Source organism: Camellia sinensis, chromosome 12 (assembly GCF_055761805.1).
Source record: "Camellia sinensis isolate YWXY chromosome 12, ASM5576180v1, whole genome shotgun sequence".
Taxonomy (NCBI): Eukaryota; Viridiplantae; Streptophyta; class Magnoliopsida; order Ericales; family Theaceae; genus Camellia; species Camellia sinensis.
Window position 1 is genome coordinate 162,201,329 of NC_138972.1, and position 14,856 is coordinate 162,216,184.

Sequence of the window (14,856 nt, forward strand, 5' to 3'; positions counted from 1 at the left end):
AAAACATGATGAATTCCTACAACTAAGCTCAATTTATGACATGCATGAGAGAATTTCCTAGTAAACATGCTCCAAATGTAATCAAATGTACATGCATGTATGAATTGATCTTCCTCTTTACTTCTTAAGCATGATTCTTACATCTCATAGCTCAATTTACTTGAATACATGGATGAATTAACTCAACTTCAAGACTATGGACTTGGCTTCTTACCTTAGATGCTCAATTAGGTCTTAGGTGCAAAATTCTTGAGCTAGATGATCAAATCTCCAAAGTTCCTTCTTCTTCCCTTGATTTTGAGCTTCTCTTCACTCCCTCCCTTCTCCCTCATGCTTAAGTCTCCAATGAAGAAGAAGCAAAAAATTGAATCAAGGTGGAATGGGGCTCAATAAAGGCTTAGCTAATGATGTTTAATTAGTTTAAGTCAAAGACAACTAAGTTGGATTAAATTAATCTTATTTAATCGTTCCGAAACGAATTTCAATTAAACCTACCATAAAATTCTAAAAATTCCAAATAACACATAAATCAAGTCAATTTCAAATCAGATGCCGATAAGGCCTTTAATTCGTAAACTGAAACTAAAACATGAATAGCTCTTTCTACGTCAAACAGATATAAACACAAAATGATGCAATGCACATCTAATTAACTCAGGATTTCTTCTTAATTACTTGTTTGGCATACATAAACATGAATTAGCACTAATCATGGGTCGAGGTTGTTACAGTCTTTCCCCCTTAAAGAGTTTGGTCCTCCAAACTCGAGTTACCTTCATTTTGGAAGAGCACCGGGTCCAAAGGGAACAATTCCGGATATCTTTTCATCATGTCTTCTTCCGTTTCCCCGGTTGCATAGGTTCCTCCATGATTCTACCAATCAACCTTCACTAATGGGATTTCTTTGTTCCTTAGTCTTTTGATTCTTCGGTTGACAATTTGAATTGGTCGTTCTTTGTACGTATAATCCTCTTTTAAAAGTACATGAGTCGGCTTAATCACATGTAGCGAATCTCTCAAATAATCCTGAAGCATAGAGACATGGAAGACATTATGCATGTTTTCCATTACCGGAGGTATTAATTGATCTTCTCGAGAATCTTATATGGCCCAACATACTTTGGCGCCAACTTGCCCTTAACACCAAGTCGAGTTTGTGCTTTCATAGGGGTCACTTTTATGAACACATGGTCCCCAACTTCATATTCTCTGTCTTTTTTTTGAACATTAGCCTAACTCTTTTGCCGGCTTTCTGTAGTTTTCAACCTTTGCCGAATTAATTTCACTTTTTCAGTTGTTTCTTGTACAAGTTCCAGTCCCAACAAAGGTCTATCACCTACCTCGGCCCAACATATCGGTGACGGCATTTTCTTTCATTCAAAGCTTCATAAGGAGCCATTCCAATGCTTGAGTGGTAGCTATTGTTGTACATAAACTCAGCTGATGGCAAATAAATCTCCCAATTTCCTTGGAAATCTAACACGCACATTCTGAGCATATCTTCCAAAGTTTGATTGGTCCGTTCGGTCTGACCATCTATCTGTGGGTGATAAGCACTACTCAACCTCAGTTCTGTCCCCAAAGCTTGTTGTAAACTTTTCCAAAATCTTGATGTGACTTTGAATCTCTGTCAGATACAATAGATACCGGTACACCATTTAATCTCACAATTTAATTTACATACATGTTAGCTAACTTATCCGCATTATAAATAGTTTTGACAGGTAAAAAATGAGCAGATTTAGTCAGACGATCAACTACGACCCAGATAGAATCCATACCTCGAGAAGAGCAAGGCAATCCCACAATGAAGTCCATGGTAATGTGCTCCCATTTCCATTCCGGTATTGGAAGCGGTTGTAACAAACCAGCAGGTCGTTGATGTTCGGCTTTAACTTGTTAGCAATGTAAACATCTAGCCACAAAATCTGCAATGCACTTTTTCATTCTAGGCCACCAGAAATTCTGTTTCAAAGCATGATACATCTTCGTGTTCCCTGGATGCATAGCGAATTTTGAATTATGAGCCTCAGTCATTGCACGTTTTCTCAGATCGGAGGAATTTGGTACACAAAGTCTATTATGAAATTTTAACACATTATTCTCAAACATAAACCCGGACCACAGTTTTGGGTCAAATTCTTCCACAATCTTTTTCAAGCACTCATCTTCAAGTTGCTTCTCTTTGATTTCTTCAATGATTGCCAGTTGAGCAGAAATGACAGCTAAAATTCCACCATGTTCACGTATCACAATCTCAATCTCATTTTTTTCCAAGTCATATAACAATTCTCTCTGACCGGTAAGCAAACATTACAGATTTCCCATTGATTTTCGACTCAAGGAATCTGCTACAGTATTAGCTTTCCTTGGGTGATACAAAATCTGCAAATCATAGTCTTTGATTAACTCTAACCGTCTCCTCTGTCTCATATTCAATTCCTTTTAGGTGAAGAAATATTTAAGGCTTTTATGATCAGTATACACTTCACATGTGGCACCTTATAGATAATGTCGCCAAATTTTTAAAGCGAACCACTGCTTCAAATTCAAGATCATGCGTTGGGTAATTCTTTTCATGTGGTTGAAGTTGTCGAGAAGCATAGGCAATTACCTTTCCATTTTGCATTAGTACACAACCCAACCTCTTGTAGGACGCATCACTGTAAATCTGAAACCCATCAGTATCGCTAGGTAAAGTCAAAATCGGTGCAGTTACTAGTCTGGTTTTTAACTCTAGAAAGGCTGACTCTCGCTGTTCATTCCAATCAAATAATACATTTTTCTGAGTTAACTGGGTCAATGGCATGGCAAGTTTTGCAAAGTCTATCACAAATCTTCCGTAGTAGCCTGTAAGTCCTAGAAAACTTCTAACTTCTTTCACATTTGTCGGTTTAGGCCAGTCCACTATAGCTTTAATTTTTTGTGGATCAACAGAGATACCATCCTTGTTGATTACATGCCCCAAAAATGCTACACTGTCAAGCTAGAATTCATATTTGGACAATTTTGCATACAATATCTTTTCTCTCAGAATCTGCAAGGTAGTTCTTAGGTGATTCTCATGGTCTTCTCTGCCTTTAGAATAAATCAAAATGTCATCAATGAACACAACGATAAATTCATCAAGATATTGTTTAAAAACTCTATTCCTTAGGTCCATAAAAGCTGTTGGTGCATTTGTTACCCCAAATGGCATTACCAAGAATTCATAGTGTCCATATCTAGTCCTGAATGCAGTTTTCTCTACATCTTCTGCCTTGATCGTTAACTGGTGATACTTGGATTTAAGGTCAATTTTAGAGAACACTTGGGCTCCTTGGAGTGTGTCAAACAAATCATTTATTCAGGGTAATTGATATTTGTTCTTAATGGTTACTTTGCACAATTCCCGATAGTTAATACATAGCCTCAAAGACCCGTCTTTCTTTTTGACAAATAGTACTGGAGCAACCCAAGGTGAAGTGCTCGGGCGAATGAATTTCTTGTCTAATAGTTCTTGAAGTTAAGTTTTCAATTTTTTTAGTTCTGAGATTGACATTCTGTAAGGGGTCTCAGAAATAGGTTGTGTTCCTGGTGCTACTTCAATAGTGAACTCAATTTCCCTATAAATTAAGTCCCCAGGTAGATCATTGGAAAACACATCAGGACAACCACAAACCACAGGAATAGTTTCTATGCTGGCATTATTCGAAGACATAGTCAACATGCTACATAAGTAGCCCCGACACCCCTTTCTTATCAGCTTTTTGTCTTTCATAAATGAGATCAGGTATGGTGGGGGAACTATCCCATTTCCGGTAAAAATAAACTCAGGCACACCTGGCGGTTTAGATACAATAGATTTACTTGCACAGACAATGGTGGCACAATATTTAGTCAACCAATCCATACCCAGAATACAATCAAAATGATCGATGCTCAAGGGCAACAAATCAACATATAATATCAGACCACCAATCAAAATATCACATGTCAGGTCAACATAAGCACACATCATGGAACCCCCAGATGGTGTAGACACAGATAATAAACAGTTCATAGGTTCTAATGGCCTAGTTAATTTCCAAGAGAAAGTATGCGATACAAATGAATGCGTGGAGCCAGAATCAATCAACACATAAGCATTCTGAGCACATATAGAAATTATACCTGACACCACAAGTTCAATGTTCTGCACATCACCAGGCACGAGTGCAAATACTCGACCCTGCCTCAAAGTCGCTTTCTCGATGTTAGCTTTCGTATTCATCTTGGATGCAGAAGCTGATCCGGCTGAACTTGCCGCTGGGCAGGTTGTATTTTCGAGCTTGATAGGACAATCCTTCTTCACATGGCTGGTTTTCCATACTTGAAACAGGCACTTGACGCTCGATAACAAACCCCCTTGTGTTTTCTACCACATTATGGGCAAGTTAGTGCAGTTCCACTACTTTGGCTTGAGCCACTGTAAGATTCCGTATTTTGTCTCTTATTCCCAGTAAATGAACCGTCTTTTTTAAACTATTTCCAGACCTTTTTCCCATCCATTCAATTGGTGGAATAAGAGTTTGTTTCTTTGCTGCTAAAATAGCTTCCGCCAGTAATGCCTTGTCCAATACATTCACATACGTGGGTAGGTTAAGAACTCCCACCTGATCCAGTATATCTAAATCCAGCCCACCCTCAAATTTGCGGGCCTTCTTGTAGTCTGTGTCCACCATATGAGGAGCAAACCTGGCTAACTCAGTAAATTTAGGCTCGTACTCAGCTACGGACATTGTGCCTTGTTTGAGTTCCTGAAATTCTGAAACCTTCCGGTCCCAGAAGCACTAGGAAAAGTACTTGTCATAGAAAATTGTATTAAATTGAGCCCATGTAATAACCCGACCCTCGTACATGATTCTGGTATCTTTTCAGCCCTCTATTCTGTGCTTTTGAATGCTCATTGTGAAACTCTATGTGAAATTACGTTAAATTAAGTGAAACTTGGAAATATGAGTTCCTATCTGTTGAATAAGGAAATTATCTGTCGCACTTAAACTGTTTGAATCAGAAATTGGAAGCCTTAACGGCTTAATTTTCTGAAATTGGTTATATATCTGTGATCAGCATAATTTTTAAGTAATATTAAGCCAGCATGTTTACAAAATTTCAATTTCGGAATAATTAAACGATTGAATTTTGTCCTATATGCTCTTATATATGAAAATGTCAATTTAAGGCCTCTTAAGCTTGATCAAAAACTAGAAATATCTCCTGGGAGAGAAAATAAAGAGTGTGGAGAAGAAGAATTGGGGGAGAAGAAGAATTGGGGGAGAAGAAATTCAACAAGAAGCTTGTCAAAATTGAGGAGAGTTGTGGGATTTAATTCAAGGTAAGTTCAATTCAACCTAATCAACCTTCACTTGGACTTAAGAAAGGTTATTCTTGTTTTAACAACTTAGGGTTTGTAGTTGAGGTTTATGTTTATGATTTATGTTTGATTCAAAAGGGTTCTGTAGACGTGTTCGTGGGCCTCATGCTACAGTTCGGACTCGATTTGTGTCACGGTTCTTAATCTGAACCAAAGAGTCCAAATCTGGCAAATCGTTTTGAGAAACAGATTTTTGAAAAAGTAGTGCCAAACATGGACTACTTTGTCAGATACAGAGTCACCACCTAAATATTTTAAAATGGGGGAATTTAGGAAACCCTGACTCGGTGCCGAAGGCCACATGTCCGTCATCACCGGAGTTGTCTCGGCTCGGGAGCTTGGGTACGATCGGGGAAGGTCAGCTATGAGCACCCCCTTTCGCCCGGTCCGAAGACCGGCCTCTACTAACCGTGATATCTGATTTTGAAAACTTTATGTGCTCTTATTCCGGTTATTAGCCTAGAATTACTATGTTATGCGTACAGCAAACAAGTATAGACTAGATTGCCTAATTTGGGAATAAACATTGCATATCCGTTTGTTTTGAAAATGCTTTGAATTTGCTACTCGCAGGTAGGCTAAAACACGGATTTCAATGAGTTATTCCAACTCAAACAATCCAACCTTCACCCGCAGGCATCCAAGCAGTTTATAACACATAAGCATCTAGCCACATGTTAAGCATGCTGACATGGCAACATTCACACTCATGCGATATGCTAAAGCGGAAATGCTTACATCGTACTCCGTGCCAAAACAAAGAACTCGTTAGCAAACATGCATGATCCAAGTCCATGTTAAGTGCCGAATGCGTCGCATACAAAATGTTGCTAAAATAGGCTCGGCTATCCTAAACATGGCATGTGAGAAATGCACAACTATCACATATTCAGTTTAGAATTTGATGTACAAATGCAGTTAGCATGATGTACCGAGCCTAATGTATGTAATACAAATGCATGGATGCACGCATGCATAGCATAAGGCATGCTAAATTAAACGTGCCCTAATCTACCATCATAAGCAGGTAAATAAAAGGGAAGAAAGACGTGAGGTTGGAAGACATACACACCACCCACACACACTTATTACAGATTTGCCCTCGCTCGGAGGGACCGAATAAATATTACAAATTAATTAACTACGCAAGCTAATTAATATTACAAATTAACTAATTTAATTAACAAATTAAATTAAGCTAAGAAAAACAGATAAACCGCCTCGGGAAACGCGCCGCCATGCATAGGCTGCCTCTGTTTTCCTTCCTTCACTCCTCTGGAGGCTGTCAAAACCTCAGGGTTGCATCCCTGGACACTGGGGAGTACCATCGGCTGAGTGGAATTACCACCGGCACTGGTGTGTAGCCATCGGCACAAAATGAAGCTGTCGGCAGAGAAAATATTGCCGGCCGGCACCTTACACTGCCGGTCGGCAAAGAAGGCCTGCAGAACCTGCAACTCACAGCAACAGAGGGCAAGGCAAAGCATGGCAGCACAATTCAAGGCATGTATGCACCAACCATGTCCCTTATCATTGTAATGACTCAAAGGGGCATGTGCCTCGATTCTCGGACCACCAATCACGCATTCCCATGCATGATGGCCCAAAGAACCAAGTATGCAGCTTTGGTTTCAAATGCAATGCAAACCAAATCAAACCAAACAAGGCCCAATTCCTATCATCAAGTCAAGGAACAAGGCATGCATGCAAGATGCAATGCAACCTAAGTATACAAACTAAGGATGCAACATGGCATGGTGACAAGCTTATGCAAGCATACAAGCATACATATGGCAATGCAAACTAATGGAAAGATGGACTTATACATGGATTAGGCAGCTCTAATAAGACCCAAAACAGTAGCCATAATGACCAAAACAAGAAGCCAAAACACATGCACACATACACATGATGGAAGGCCTACACTTAGGCACAAATTAAACAACCCTCAAGCACACTTGAAAGAGGCATTCATGGACTAAAAGCATGCAACATAAGCTCTGAAATCATGCTAAAACAAACCCCAAGAATCACTTAAATGGCATTCAAATGACTCGAAACAAAAGCATGCATAAGCATCAAAACATGGAGCATTGCTACACAAGCTTACAAAGAATTAAAGAGACATGCAAGGCAATCAAACAAGCATGGAAATGGGGACTGAAATGGCATGTAGGATGATCCCAAATCACCAAAACAATGCAAAGATGTCATGCTACACATGCACATACCCAAAGCCAACAAGCCCAAATACAAAGGAGCTATATGATGCATGCCAAATTCGACCCAAGCAACTTAGGACAGACCTAGAACATAGAAAAATAAGCACATAATCTTCACAAGACTAAGCCTAAAACATGCTCCCACAAAGGCTAACAACCTAAGGCATATTAAGGCATAAACAAGGCATTACATGGCAACTATGCTAAGCATGCATGGAGTACCAAAACCAACTTAAAATCATGTTATATTATGGATATATAAGCATGAAAAATAGACCAAACATGCTCAACACACACTCAAGCATAATGCTCTCTCAAGAGGCCAAAATATGCCCTTTTCAAGGACAACAAGGAGAGGGGGTGGCCCTCTCCTTCTTGGGACTTCAAGGCATCATCTTCACCACTGAAATCCCTCAAGATTTCAGTGGTGAAGAGACCCCAACACCAAAATCCCGGAGCTAGCACAAAATGGCCTAAAATGAGGCCTTTCAAGGCTTAAGGGTGGTCAACTACCCTCAAACAACAAAACACTCTTAATAAACAATAAAGAGGGCCTAAAAACAGAATTTTTTTATGTTATGCAATAAGCACAAAAATAGCTCTAAGATAGGTAGAAAATCAATGCAAAAATGGGGAAAAATGGGACTAGATTCTCACCCTTGATGACCCCTTTACAAATGGTGCTCCAATGGCCTCCTTTAGCTTGAATCCAACACCAAAACTTCAAATCAAACCCTTTAGAACCTCAGCTCCAAGAGGAAGGTGAAACACTAGGTGTTTGTGTGCAATAGTAAGACACAAAGCACCTAGTGAACAAATGAGAGGGAAAGAGAGATAGAAAATGTATCTCACCCAAACCCTAGAACAAGAGCTCAACAATGGCTGTTTTTTGCTCTCCAAAATATCTCTCTCTCTAACCTAAGTCCTCCCCTTGCCCTAAGAGAGAGCCTCTCTCTATATTGTCTTGTAAAGCTTACAAGACAAGCTTTACAAGAGGGAGATCCCTCCATACACGTGTATGGAGGGATGCAAAAGCAAGACAGCTGTCTAAAAAATATCTACAAAAGCAGATGAACAGCAATCGGCCGGCCAAAAATGCCATCTTGGCCAAAAATAGTGCCGACCGGCACAAAATAGTGCTGACCGGCAACAAAAAGTGCCGGCCGGCAAACTACATTGCCGGTGGCAGCAAACACCAGCCGGTGGCATCTAGCCAATGCCGGTGGTGGGTGGGGATGGTCTACAAGCCCTACCCTGCCCTTTCAAGGCAAAACAAAAGTGTTTGGTGCAAAACCAGACACTAAACGGTCGAGTTCGGGGATCCTGAAGCAAGGCGCGCGAGCCGAGACTTCCGGGAACTCCAAACGAACACAAACATGGATAATCACCAAGTGTTCAAACGGTGACGTCCAAGTCTTGAGGACGGTCAAAAATGGGGTGTCTACAGGTTCTCATCAATTGGTTGCTTTGATACCTAATTTAGGTGTTGTATGAAATTTATACTTCAATCTTTGGTTGTATGCCAACCCCATGACATTATGTTTTATGAACATGAAGAATTTGAATCCAAGGACGAAATTTGGAAAGGTTGTGATTTGATTAAGCTTCTAAGCTTACGAGTGATGTGAAAAGATATAGTATTTACACATCACTCCATGAACATGTTATCAGAAATCTTGTCTAAATACAAAAGAAAATAAACATAGTCTAGTACAAATACAAAAACAGCCACTAAGCTTGACTTCATCTGGAACCCCTTCAGGAGGCACAAAGGTTAGTTGACAAAAACTGAAACATTGGCCATCAACTCTGGGCCTAGTCACGTGCCTGCTCACCTACATACATAATATAAATAGTGAGCGGAAGCCCAGTGAATAATAACAGAGTAAAGATTATACTGAATGATGTCCATACAGAAATAGAGTCTTATACAAAATCGGATGTCATAACAGAGCAGATTCATAGGCATAGTTACATTTGTATTCAAAGCTTGTACATATATCATATCATAGTACGTGGCGCATCTATTAGCATTAACAAATCCGATGACCCACAAGGGACTGCCGTGAAGGCTTTCTGATGACTCATGTGCACAGAGACGTTTCCAATGACCCATAAAGGGACGGCCATAAAGGCATTTCGATGACCCATAAAGGGATGCATATCATAAAATGCTAAGGATGCCACGAATACATTTCAGAATCTTGGACAATCATTCATTCATTTCAAACATAGTGTAGCATTTTAGAAAACTAATTGCTTCATATCATAATGTTCGGAAAATACTTAACATTGAACATAACTTTACAAAGTTATTACTCACAAATTAACTGGTAGCTCCAAATAGACGGCAAAGTGGGCAATTCACCTATCCTGTGACGCGTGACCTACATAACATGGCAGATTCATACATTGAAACACACGCGCGTATTGTACATAACTTATTTCATTTGTTCTTGGTGTTTTTCTAACCTTTAACCTCATTATGGAGTCTTAGTCATGGCCTAGGAGTGCCTAGGATGGAATGAGGATGCTTAGGTGTACTTGAAACACTTGACAGATGGAGTGTAAACCTTGCATACTCACATGTTTCACTCCTTCAATGCTTTGAAGGGTTCATGCTTTATGCCTTGAAAAAGAGCCCATGCGTATGCCATCTTGCCTAGGCTTTTGGACCACCATTTCAGTGTGTTTTGGGTCTTATTTTGCCATGATATAGCTCTGTTTTTACTTGGTTAGAGCATCTCTTATTTGCTTCTTACACTTGTAGTGTAAGTCCTCTTTACTAGTCTTGCATGCCTAATGAGTGAGCTTGTTATTCTAGCATGTTTTGACTTGGTATTAGCCCATTTTTGGCGTTAGTTTGACATGCCATAACTCTAATTTTTGTTGGTTAAGTCATCACATGCTTGGCTTTGGTAGGTGCAGTGTAAACCTCCTTATTGGCCTTGCATACTCCATGTTTTGACCCTTCATGCTTGGCTTTGGTAGGTGCAGTGTAAACCTCCTTATTGGCCTTGCATACTCCATGTTTTGACCCTTCATAGCAAATGTGAGTGGTCGCTCGAGCGCACACTCCTTCGCTCGAGCAGTCTATAAAGTACAAAAAAGTTCTAGTTGTGTGCAATTTCCACTCGACGGTCGCTCGAGCGTGAGACCCAAGTCCTCGCTCAAGCGTAACTTTTGTCGCTCAAGCTGATTGCAAAACAGGCAAACTTCTGAGAGCGTGCAATTTTCGCTCGAGCCACCCTTTTGTCACTTGAGCGGGAATGTAAAAATGAAAGTCGTCACTCGAGCGTAGAAACAAAATTCTGGGTTCTCCAAATTTTTCTCCAAGCTGTAATTCTTGAATTCAACCCTCCCTTGGGCCAAAATTCTGGAAAACATTTAGAAACTCACAAAATATCATGATTTAAAGACCATTTCATGAAATCAAGGCCCAAAAGCATGCCAATTGTTCACAAATTCAACTTAAACTTTATGAATGTTCCTAAAACATGACATGCATGAAATGATTTGAGCTTAAAGTCTCCAAATCATGATCAAATGAAATGAGATAATCTAAAACATGATGAATTCCTACAACTAAGGTCAATTTATGACATGCATGAGAGAATTTCCTAGTAAACATGCTCCAAATGTAATCAAATGTACATGCATGTATGAATTGATCTTCCTCTCTACTTACGAAGCTTGATTCTTACATCTCATAGCTCAATTCGCTTGAATTCATGGATGAATTAACTCAACTTCAAGACTAGAGACTTGGCTTCTTACCTTAGATGCTCAATTGGGTCTTAGGTGCTAAATTCTTGAGCTAGATGATCAAATCTCCAAAGTTCCTTCTTCTTCCCTTGATTTTGAGCTTCTCTTCACTCCCTCCCTTCTCCCTCATGCTTAAGTGTCCAATGAAAAAGAAAAAAAAAAATGAATCTAGGTGGAGTGGGGCTCAATAAAGGCTTAGCTAATGATATTTAATTAGTTTAAGTCAAAGACAACTAAATGGGATTAAATTAATCTTATTTAATCATTCTGAAACGAATTTCAATTTAACCTACCATAAAATTTTAAAAATTTCAAATAACACATAAATTAAGTCAATTTCAGAATCAGATGTCGATAAGGCCTTAAATTCGCAAACCGAAACTAAAACATGAACTGCTCTTTCTACGTCAAATAGATATAAACACAAAATGATGCAATGCACATGTAATTAACTCATGATTTCTTCTTAATTACTTGTTTTGGCATACATAAACATGAATTAGAACTAATCATGGGTCGGGGTTGTTACAGGACTGGAGCGTACTGTTGGGCTCATGGGGCTACCATGGATCTCGTTTCGATAATCTGAACCGTTTAATGTGCAGAGCTTATTGAGTACTTTATGCCTGCAAAAATCATATTGATTGGATATTGGTAGCTCCTTGATCGGAACATATTTGTGTTAACAATTTATTTTCAAAATCATATTTACCATTGAGAAAAATGTATTCCGATCAAGAGACTACTACTATCCAATCAACATGGTTTTTTGCAGGCATGAAGTACTCGACGAGCTCTACACATTGAACGGTTCATATCATCGAAACGGGATCCTTGGTGGGCCCCACGAGCCCAATAATACGCTGTAGTTTCCCATAAATTACATGAATTGTTAATTGAAATATATTTCTAACATCATTAAAAATTGTTGGTTGACTTGATGATTTAATGATAAAATGGGTTATTAATTTTGAAATTAGAAATTTCAAGGGGCGGGATGTAATTTCTAGAATTACAAGGACAATTTGTATTTTAAGTAAATCTCAGGAAGTGTATTTGTAATTTAAAAAATTATAGAATACTTCTAGAGTATCACGTTTCTGTACTCTCTAACCAATCATTATTCGCCATGAGGATTTCTTTGACCTCATCAAGGAATAAAGTACAAAAGCTTAAAGAATCAATTTTACTGTTAATTTCACTTGGGGCTCTTGTAATTTCATCAAAAATATGCTTACATCTATCAGTTTTTAATTGTGATAGTTATTATTATTATTATTATTATTATTATTATTATTATTATTATTATTGTTATTATTTATTTTTTGATTTTGTTTTTTGTTTTTGTATTGTTTTTCTGACCAAGGAATGGGGTTACAAGGCATCGAGACTCGAGTTATACTGCGACACGTGTGGCTTTCCTTTCTTTATTTTTACCGATTAAAAAAAACACAAAAATGATCCAACAAATTATGTAATTAAATCAATCAATTGAAGGTGGTGAAATAAAATGTAGTTTAGTTCAGAAAGTTAAAGTCATGTTGAAATATAATTTTGTAGTGTAGTTCATGAAGTTAAAGTCATATTCAATTATAGTTTTGTCCTTGAAATTACTTTATTTTAAAATTTCAATAAAACAAATGAGTAAAAAGGCAAAATTGCTACAAAATCAGCTTCCACCAAATACACTCAATCTAATACCACACAAGTTACAAGTGATGTTCTTTTTGGACAATTAATGTTTTGTAATAGCAAAACTCTGTGTTTTGTTTCTTTTTTTTTTTTTTGGGAGGGGGGTGGGGGGGTTATGTTTTCCTTTTCTGTTTTTATTTTTGAAAAACAGATCCTATTGGCAAGTAAGAATTAGTGTCAAAACAGCTTCAAATTAAATAGCTTACTGTAACAAGCCCGCGGGGGACCTCGCTACAGCTCGGACTCGACTTTTGTCAGTCGCGGTTCTAAGTCTGAACCAAAGAGTCCAAATCCGGCAAATCGTTTTGAGAAAACAGATTTTTGAAAGAAGTGCCAAACATGGACTGCTTTGCCAGATACAGAGTCGCCACCTAAATATTTTATTTTGGGAAATTTAGGAAACCCTGACTCGGTGCCAAAAGGCCACGTGTCCGTCATCACCAAAGTTGCCTCGGCTCGGGAACTTGGGTACGATTGGGGAAGGTCACTTCGTGAGCACCCCCGCTCGCCCGGTCATAGACCGGCCTCTACTAACCATGATATCAATTTTTGAAAACATTGTGAGTTCTTATTCCGGTTATTAGCCTAGGTTACTATGTGATGCGCACAGCATACAAATATAGACCGGGTCGCCTGAATTGGAACAAAACATTTCATGTTTGTTTTTGAAAATGGTTTGCTACCCGCAGGTAGGCTTTGAAACATTTGATGATTTATTCCAATTCAGATAACCCAACCTTCACCCACAGGCATTCAGGCAGATATATCAGATAAGCACATAGCCTCATGGTAAGCATGCTATCATGGCATTCACTCACACGCATGCAAGGATGCTAAAGCATAAAACTTACCGGGTACTCCAAGCCAAAACAAAAACTGTATTAGAAATCATGCATGATCCTAATTATACAGAAATGCCTAATGCAACACATGCAAAGATGCAACTATAGCAGGCTCGGCTATTCTAAACATGGCGTATGGAATGCTACAACTAACATGTATTCAATTTGGAATTGAAATACAAATGCAGTTAGTATGATGCGCCGAGCCCGGTGCATGCAATACAGATGAATGAATGCAAACATGCTGTCATACTGTATGCTAATTGAAATATGCCCTAATCTAACCATCATAAGCGGATAACTAAAAGGGAGAAAGACGTGGGGTTGGAAGACATACATCACACTCACGCACACTTATTACAGTTTTGCCCTCACGCAGAGGGTCCGAATAAATAATACAGTCCAAATATTACAGTCCCGAATAAAAGAATATTACAGTCCAAAATATTACAAAATTCTAATTAATTAATGAATTAACTAGGAAAGCAAATAAAACTGGCATGCAAGCCAGGGACTGCCTTGCTTCTGATGGATGATGCATGTCCGGATGGTCTTGCGCGGAAATCCACCGGAATGCCCCGATTAGCCTCTGTTTACATCTGTTCTTGAAATGCGCGCCAAGCCCCAAAAGTTGCTGATTCCTGATTTTGTTGCAACAGAGAGCAGGAAAGGGGCATAGCAATGTATTTGCACAGATATATGCATGTCTCGATCCTCGTGCCACCAATCACGCATACCGAGGCATGATGGCCGAGGGGTCGAAATGCACAACTCAATATAGGATGAATGCACATGAAATTACAGCTAAAACCTAACTCCATCATGGATAATCCGGAGTGTCGGTGACTGGGAAATTGAGACACATTCCGTCACTCGGAGTACGAAATGTACCTCGTTTCCTGTGCCCGGGCTAACTCCTATTCCGGACACGATGCAATAT